Genomic DNA, 10365 nt, shown 5'->3' with positions numbered 1-10365 from the left:
AAATGCCCTTTCCCAATATATTTTTTCTCTCAAGTTTGAAATCTATTTTCTTGAGCTGTTGTTGGACTATAAAATAAAAAGTTGATGGTTAGTATTTTACTTGTAAGTAAGGCATGTAATGTTGAATTGTTCTAATATGCAAGTGTTATTGAATAAACTACAACCCAAAAAATTTGTTTCTTAGCATAATATGAATTTAGTTGCAGAGTTATTAGGAATAAGATGGAGAAAGAAATTTTCTTTAAAATAATAAACAGACCCAAGTTTATTGTTGTTGTTGTCTAATTGTGATTTTGCAAAAAGCTTAACTAATATGAAATATCAAGGTAAATCAAGAATATATCCTACACGTCATTCAAGATGACAATAAAATGGAGTTAAATTGAACGCAATTTTAGTTTCATGTCTAGCATAATTGTATTAATGATATTAAAGAGAACTTCGTGTTTTATTAGAAGAGACCAACTTCTTTTAAGATACTAGGAGTTTAAACTACTTCCATTGTAATTTCAATCACTCCACAATGATTACAAATTTAGGGCTGGCTAATTGGACATCAATTATCAACTTTAGGTTATAATTTAGGTAGTAGCCATTATAATATTAATGAGTATAAGAGTTACAATTCTTTCATGGACCATATGTGTTATAGTTAAATGAATATATATATATATTATGTATGTCGAGGTTTGGGTAAAGCACAAAGTAGTAAGGAACACCATTGTCAACTCTAGAGCCACCCATAACTCATGATGGAGACCGATGCAAAATATTTTAACATCCTTTGGCATCAAGATACAGCAAAGATGAACGCCGTCAAATTGGAAGCTTTGCCTGTCTTAAGAGTCACAATGAGAACTCTAATCAAGCTGGAGCCTTGGACTAGGCAAATTAGTGATAGTTGAAATGGATGACTTCGACGTCGTGTCAGGAATGAACGTCCTAGTGAAACACAAAGTCATTTACATGCCCCTAGCAAAATGTCTAGTAGTAATGGAGTCTAACCCAATGATTATTCAGAAAAACATCCATCAACCAAGAGGGTTGAAAATGATGTCGATACTACAGTTGAGAAAGAATCATAGCCATGATGAATCTACGCTTGCTTCTACTACTGTAATCGAAAAGGGGAGCTCGAGTGAGCCAACCTCAATAGAAACCTTGTTGCCACTACATGAACACCACGACGCAAAACAAGGTCAGATAATGGATTTATCCCCACCAGAAGAGACAAAAACAAGGTCAGATACTAAAGAAGGGAGACAGAAACAAACCACTGAAGCAACACATGTTCACACATAAATATCATCTAGACGGATGAAGAGAAGGGTCAGTCGGAAGCGTCAACCACAATAATTTCAAGAAAAATAAAGAGTTCATATAAGTTAAGTTCAAATAAACTTCGAGTTCAAAGCAACAAGAACCAAAAACTGGTGTGAAAATACTATGGACTAGTTAAAGTTATCCATAAGATTATGAAGACATCATATAGAATCCAATTGCTCTTATGGATGCGGACTAACCTTGTTGTCCACGTTAGTAACTTGAAACGTTATTATTTCGACCAAGAAAACATCAAGCAGAAGCAGGTGGTATGACGTCATACAAATAAGAAAAAAGTTTCAAGCGAAGAAAGTAGGAAAGACACGAACAGAGAAGACATGAAGACTCAACAAACCGAGAAGTGATTTTCAACAACACCTAGTAGGTTGGAAGAGACTCCTCATTATGAGATCAGTTGGAAGTGCATCGAGAGACCTAAAGTCAGCCTCATCCAATAAATTGTGTGGTGGCAGATGTCACAGTCATGATTGCCCAAGGTGTGTTGCTTGTGGTTGCATGTTTCATTTCTCAGCCATTCTTGTAAACGATTTGTTGTCCAAGACGGTTATTTGGGCAATGTTATTGTTTACTGATTATTTGGGCGACACGTCTTGAGCAATCATGACTGTCACAATTGGCTAAGACATTTGTTGTCCATATGTTATTGTTGTCCAAGAGACTCCTCATTATGAGGTCATGATTGGCTAAGACATTTAAAGAAGTTTTACCTAGGGCAATAGAGAATCTGTGTCCCTTTCCTGAAACCTTCAGCAGACAACATAACAAAGAATTCCTAGAAAAAATATCATAGAACAATTTGTATAATGCCATTGAAGTTAGGCTTGAGGCTCTATCTTATCTCCCAAGAATATGGTTCATTCTCTATTCACATAGAAATTCTGCAATACAAAGTGGTACCCTCATCTTCTTTTACAAAACTTTCTCAAGTCCTCATGGAATGATTTGAAAGTGATACCCTCATCTTCTTTTACAAAACTTTCTCAAGTCCTCATGGAATGATTTGAAAGTGATACCCTCATCTTCTTTTATAAGACTACCTCGGCCTTCATGGAATGATTATGCTATGTTGATTCTTAGAGAAGGGAGTAGGAGTAAGAGTAGATGACTGTTTATGGTCCAAATCGCTAAAAAGTAAATCTTTATGTCAAGAAAGGAGAGGAATCCTCATAGTTTCCAAGATTTGAAGAGAATCATACATAAACAATTTATGGTCCAAGTCGCTAAAAAGTAAATCTTTATGTCAAGAAAGGAGAGGAATCCTCATAGTTTCCAAGATTTGAAGAGAATCATACATACACAAATTTCCTTTGTTTGTTTATTCTTGTTGTTTGCTCTCTTCAATTAACATGTTATAAAGACACTTGTAAATTATAATTAAATATAGCTTCCTTTTTTTTTCTTTCCAAATATCCATTTGAATTACTTCTTCGTTCGAGGTTCAAAAAACCTATTTCAAATCTTATTATGTTGCATGCTTCAATTTGATATAATTGTTGAGGGAATTTTGAGAATCAAACTCGAGACCTCTTGCACCCGAAGCGAGAATCATACCACTAGACCAAATGCCTTGTAGTGGATCTATCTTTTATGCGCCTCAATATTTGAAATTTATCCACATGTTTTTGTTTCAATTCTAGAAATAGAAATGACATCCATAGAAAGACATAATTTTACAATGCAAATAAGAAAAACTCGTGATCAAGTTTTAGATAAAAGTAGCAAACATGTTGATAGATATAAAAATAAATTCAAGTTCTTTCTCTCGCCTGATTATCAATTGGAAGATTTAGCTGATATGAATTGTTATTGGTTTGATACTAATAATAACAGTCATTTTAGTATGCTAAGGATCCATATGTGTCCATGAAAATTAGTTAATGCTATATTTTTCTTATATTGCCATAATATCTCTCAACCAAATGCATTAGTTGAAAATGTATTTAATATTTTTCTTTTGTCCTTTTCTTTTTTCGAATGGTCTTATGTCTCCATTCCATTTGAAAATTGATATTTTGTTTGGTAATTTTGAACTCATTATTTTTGTTTGTTCATTCCACCTAATTTGTAAAAAAAATCATACCACTTGACCAAATGCCCATATAGTAGATCTATCATTTTTAGTTGCCCGTGTGTATATGTTTTCCACACCTCAATATATGAAATTTATCCACATATTTTTGTGCTTTAGAACCTACTATTATGCCACTAGAGATCATGCATTCCTTTGGGATAGATATGTTAAAAATTAGGCCCATTTTATAACTATTTTGTTTTTTGTTTTTTTTTTCAAAATTATGTGTTTTATCCTTTTATAAAACAAAAAAAAAAAAAAAAAGAAAAGAAAAGAAAAAACATTTGAATTTTAAACAAAATTTCACACCCAACTAAGTTTTTGAAAAATATTTTTATTTATTTATTTTTCTTTATTTTAGTTTTCCAAACATATATTGATATGGAGTGGCTATTTTTCAAAACTACTTCTTTGCTACAATTAAACAATATTTATATTGTAAAATGGGATTCACTTACTTTAAGTTTATGTAGTTTCTTTTTATTACTATGTTTACTTCTATCCCATGTTACTCCATTTGTATTTACTTTGTTTTATACAAAAGTCCGTAATTAATAAATCCATATGCTTAATACATTCCCTACAAGAATAAACTTGTTTGTATCAGGATAAATTACAATGAATAGGGAGAAAAGAAATCCCAAAAATAAGTAGAAGGTTGAGAATTTCATTCAACCACACAATGTCAAAGCGTGACTGCATGGCTCACACGCGATGCTTGGATTTCGAAGGGGAACTTCTCAACTTGAGAGATCAATTTCATTCATCACAAATCTGATTTTTACATAATAATTTGTGGTATTTACAGTCTCCCACAAAAAAAGTTAGTGGCTGGGATTTAATCTCGATCCCCTTAAATCTAAAAAAAACAAAGTCAATTTGACAATTCTACCATTACAAACTTCATGAAATTAAAAATAAATAAAGTTTTCTAACAACTCATGTAATGATGCTTGCAACTTCATTTGTTCCTTCAACTGTGTAAATATTCACTTCTGAAGCTCCAAATTGTCCTTCCTCAATCTAATAAGCTTGTAACACATGAAATAATCTAATAAGCTTGTAACACATGAAATAATGTAGTTGAACCGAGCCTATAAAATTTTGTAGATGAAGAATGAATGCTTGTTGAATCTTCTTGGCCTTGGATCGTGTAATAGGTCCAGTTGGAACATTTGGAACACCGTGATCCTTATCATCTTCCACCTCTTCAAAAGGATTCGTCCTCGGATCAGAAAATCATCACCTACATCAAAAGGACTCAAGTCAGCAACATTGAAAGTAGAATGTGCTGAAAATTCTTCTGGAATATCATTTTATATGCATTGTTATTAATTCTTTCAAGGACTTGATAAGGATCATCCCCTCTTGGATGTAACTTTGTCTTCCTTTGAGATGGGAATCACTCCTTGCGAAAATGTATCCAAACCCAGTTACTCGTTTGAAAAATGATTTCATTCCGTCCTTTGTTAATTCTTTGTAGCAACATTGAAATTTTGTTTCTCAATTGTCGGCTTCCCTTCTTTATGCAATGTTTTGATCCCATTTGCCTTACTTGTGGCTGCTTTACTCACAAAAATATTAGAATGAATAGAAAGCAAATCAAGACGCGTAAGTGGATTAAATCCGTAAGCAACTTCAAAAAGAGAAAAATGAGTGGCAAACATTCGTCCCAAGACTTAATATTCTTACAAATAATAGCCCTAAGCAATGCTCCTAGTGTTCTATTGACCACCTCAGTTTGCTCGTTAACATGAAGATGACATGCAGTTGAAAACAATAATTTGTTACCCATTTATGACTTAATATTCTTATAAATAATAGCCCTAAGCAATGTTGCTGATATTTATTAACTACCTCAGTTTGCTCGTGAGTCTGAGGATGACATGCAGTTGAAAACAATAATTTGGTACCAAATTTATCCACCATACTTTCAAAAAGTGACTTAAAAATTTAACATTCCTATAATTATTTGTGTGCAGCAAACATTGGCAACATTGACTAAAAAACTTATAAACATCGTGCTTCATGGCAAAGGTCATATGGATCGTGATGAGCATTTTCTCCCATATCTTTGTTTCGCTAACTAAAGTTTTCCAATAACTCCCAAACTTCATTACCTTATATAACCTCTTGGGATAAGAATTCATATAACATTTCATAAAATAAGATCTACTGATGAATTTCATAGCATTTTAAGGTCATCTAGGTCATGAACCGAAGGTAAATTACCTTGGGGCATTATGGCATTTTACACCATTTCTTGGTTTACCTACTTATCCTTATCCAATGACCACCAAATTTCATATCTAACCACAACATAGTATAATATGCTCAGTATTAAAATTTGATATGCAGCGGAGCTCATTAGAGGGTTATTTTAACGTTACTTAAATCTCGAGCTATTTGATCGGTTCAGGGTCTTAACTCACGATTCTTTGGGTTTTTCTTTCATATATCCTTAATTCATACTTGGTTTAGGGTTCATATGAAAATCCAAGCAATTTCTACAAGTATTTCTTAACAAAAAGTCCAAGGTGGCTACTTGACTCGTTGTCGACATTTGGGACGTCCATTCTTGAGCTTCCAGTATCTGAATTACTTCAAATTTCCTTCCACGTACTCCTTATTGTGTCTAGTTTCTGAAACCATAAGATTTTCTATGAGAATCGGTCTGGAATGGGGTTAAAATTGAGAAAACCCGAGAAAAGGTCAAATTTTGAGTAGACTTGGACAGTTCAGTTGAACTGGCCATATCATCGTTTTCTTCCTCTAAACAGGAAGAAGATGCGCATTTTTCGCGTCGCCGCCATTTGAAACTCGGCCTGTACAGCCACATTTACAGCGTTTCTCTCCTCGATTTCTTCGTGAAACTTAAAGATGGGTATTACAAGGAAGGGCTAGGGATTTGATTTGATACCTTCTCGTGGATTGTAACCTAAGATATTCGCTTCAAAAGTTCATCCAAAATCTGATTTATCGCTGGAGATAAAACAAAGAGTTTCTTATTGGGTAGCCGATTCTAAGGGTTTCAAGGCCCTATTTCTTCATTGACCTCTTCCATATCCTTTCTTCTGGCTAAAGGAATTGGTTTGGTGGAGCGTCTTTGAGTGTAAGAACTTAATTTCCAAAAATCGTTCTCAGTATGCAACTCACTCGAAACACCAGATTTTCGATCTCTTGGGTAGCTTGTTCTACGATGTTTCATATCTCGATTCCTTCCTCAAGTTCACTCAACTTCTTCCTTTGAAGCTAGAGGAATCCTTAATTTGAAGGAAAAGAGATTGTAGATAGGAATTTGACTTTTATCCCCAATTTAATTTCTAAACCTATTTCCTTCAATTCGACACGCTCTCGAGGTTATTTTTCTTCGTAGTCTTCTATGGAAGCATTCCTTGGAGATGCAGAAACTGATTGGAATCATTCTTGCTCGACGAATCATCATGTATCCTCGGATTGGATTTTCAAGTTTTTCTTGAAGTTCTTCAATGGCGGATTGAATTGGGGGATTGGTTTCTAGGCACTTTCAGCACTCTATTCTTTCATAGAACTTGTGGGTAATCTTGTTGAGAAACGGTAGGAATAAGTTTGAAGAGAAATGGTGGAGGATTGCTCTCGAATGTGGAAGAAATCTGAGAGTAGGAGACCCATAATCTAAACGTTTATTGTCTTCGATTGGGGGATCGACCTTTCTTGATTCTTATTCCGTATTGTTGCTCCTACTTAAGACTTTATAGAAGGAGCTTAAACCGACATTGAGAGCTCCAGAATCTTCGTTATTTAGAGATCGAACTTTCTGGATAATTTTTCGGAGATATCAACTCCGATCATATCCTTACCGAACTTGGCTTTGAATACTAGTCGTTAGATGTGATGATTCGTGCGTGTTCGTTCTAGATCATATCAAAGTTAGGAGGAGATCCGACGGTTGAAATTTGGGTTCGAAGGATTTTGCTCGGATGGTCACGGTAGATGCTTTGATTCTAATTATAGTGGCATTTCTGTAATTATCCATTCTTCTAGGGGTATTTTCGTAATTTGCCACTTTTCGAATATTTTATTATTATTTTTCTCGAAAAATCCATAATTTTTCTACAAATTCCTCATCGCTTTTTGATCATTTTTGGCTTATTTTGAATCTTGAGATTCCTTCTAGATAAGGAATTACAAATCCAGAAACATTCTTGATAATTGATAAAATGACTTTTTTGCCCTTTTCATTTACTTTTTCCTTTCCCATCATTTTCAAAAGGCCTTTTAACTCCTTGAAATCACTTGTTAGGGTGAGTGACTTGACTAAGTCCTTTGTTCTTGCTTAATCCTTTAATTTTTTTTTCTTTCTATCCTTTGTGTCTTTCATGAGTGGCTTATTCTTATGGGAGCTAATTTCCTTCATTTTTTGGGTGTGACATATACAATTCGTTACAAACACAAAATAAGAAGCAAACTCAAAAGAAGAACAAAAAATATTAGATTAAAAATAGAAGTTAGTCCATGGCCCACACTCCAAAGTCCACTCTCATCCACGACCAACTCTTAGTTACTTGAAAAAAAATGATAAACATGGAGTGAGTAAAACTTAGTAATTAGCCAACTAGTAGGTTCTTAATCGCGACCTTAAGCTAGGATATTACTTATTGTTATGTTTTCAGGATCTTAGAACTTAGAGGTCATCGTTTCATGTATCATATACTGATCCTGAAAACCTTCCCCTAAAATAACCTTCAATTTTCTCCCCATGAACACATGAGTGGTGTCGTCATAATCATGTAATCCTACTGGTAAATCGTTGTGCAGGACATCTCGCTTAGCTGATGAGAAAGGTAGGCATATCATAACATCCAGTTCATGATACATATTGCAGGACATCCTACCTAAAAAGGAATAGGGGCCTTTTAGAACACATCATAATGCAGATAATGGTTACTTCTGGATATGGATCCTAGCAACTTATTTAGCATGTTATTCACATAGTTCTAGGTACTTGGTACATGGATTATTGATGAACCTAGGTTTATACATAATGTCATGGGTTAGGCATTAGGAGTTGAGGTTTTAGCTTAGGAAAACATTAGAGGGTAACCTAAAATGGACTAATTCGTGTGAAAACCTACTAACACTTTGAGGACCTCTTTCCTTCACCAAACTTATGGGTATGGACTAATTCGTGTGAAAACCTACTAACACTTTGAGGACCTCTTTCCTTCACCAAACTTATGGGTAAACTTATTTAGAAGGTAAAACCTACTAACACTTTGAGGACCTCTTTCCTTCACCAAACTTATGGGTAAACTTATTTAGAAGGTGCAGGAACAAGTTTGGAAATGAATAGTGGACTATAGTTCTCAAATTCGAGGTAAACCCATAAACACGATACCCCAAAACAAAAAAATTGTATCTCTCGATTGGGTACTCGATTTAGATTGCTTCTTGCCCCTAATAGTCTACCCTAATTCATAATTTATAGATGGATTTTCCACTACCATTGAAACGTCTAGAATTTCTATAATTTCATTCTTGATTTTTCTGAATCTTCTGCCAGAAAAGTCTTCTCCGATCGGAGCCTTCCTTTTTTAAGCACCTTGTAATTCTTATTCTATAAAAAATTTAATGATTTGGGAAGTTTATAAAAATTAGAAAAAGTACCATTTTCTTAATGTTTTTTCAATTTTACTTGTTCTTTGCTTCTAGATACAACCTAGTAGGGATTATACACTGTCTCTTATTGGAGACCTTGAGTGTTGCAAATTCTCCTTTCCTTTGAAAACTTTCGGTCATCGAAAGTGCTTATTCTAAAATAGGGCAGGGTCCAAGGTTCTTATTTGCCTTCTGTTTCCCAAGTGGCTTCTTCTACTCTATGATTCTTCCATAGGACCTTAACGAGAGAGATTTCCCTATTTCTCAATTATTTGACTTTCTTGTCTATTATTTGAATCGGGTCTTCTTTATACGTTAGGTCATCTCTCAAGAAGAGAGTTTCATGAGCCAGTACGTGCGAACGATCTAGGGTATACTTCCGTAGTATGGATACATGAAAGATATTATGTACTGCAGACAAGTTTGGGCATTGTTCGATTCTATGGGCCACAAATCCAATTCTTTCTAATATCTCAAAGGGACGGATAAACCTAGGGCTTAGCTTCCCCTTTTTATCCTACCTGAACACCCTTCTCATGGGGTGCTACCTTTAGGAATATATGATCCCCTACCTACAATTCCATGTCCTTGCGCCTTAGGTCTGCATAGCTTTTCTCTTGGTTTTGTGTGGTTTGTATCCTAGCTTTAATCTTCTGGACTGCGGTGTTGGTAATTTGCACCAGCTCTGGCCCAATAGTTGTCATTTGCCCCCCTTCTTCCGGAAAGATAGAGGATCGAAATCTTCATCCATAAAGAACCTCGTATGTGGCTATTTGTATGGTGGCTTGGCAAGTATTATTATAAGCGAATTTCATAAGGGGTAGGTACTTATCCCAGCTTCCTGCAAAATCCATCACATATACCCTCAACATGTCTTCCAATATTTGCTTGAGCATTTCTGTTTGACCATCTGTTTATGGTCTTGACTCAAACGAATAAGCTTGTAACACATGAAATGATTGTTGAACCTAGTCTATCCAATTTTGTAGATGAAGTATGAATGCAGTGAACTATAACACGTTAGGTATTTCCGATAATTCATTGAGATTTCAGAAAGGAACAATGACTAATTTTAGATTGAATAGTCAGGTTATGCAACTAGAATCAGGTGCTGTGAACGTGGAGATCAAACACCTGACCTTCAAATCTTCAATCTGACGCTCTCCCAATAGAGCTATCCCCGCTAATACTAAAAATGAAAATTCATAAGTAAAGGTATTTCCGCTCATTCATTATATTTAAAAAAGAAATAATCACTAATTTTAGATTGAATAAGCAAGTTATGTTTTTAGATTGTATAGTCAGGTAATAAA

The sequence above is a fragment of the Cucurbita moschata genome, unplaced genomic scaffold (genome assembly GCF_002738365.1).
Source record: "Cucurbita moschata cultivar Rifu unplaced genomic scaffold, Cmos_1.0 Cmo_Scf00046, whole genome shotgun sequence".
Lineage (NCBI taxonomy): Eukaryota > Viridiplantae > Streptophyta > Magnoliopsida > Cucurbitales > Cucurbitaceae > Cucurbita > Cucurbita moschata.
This window is presented reverse-complemented; position numbering follows the sequence as displayed.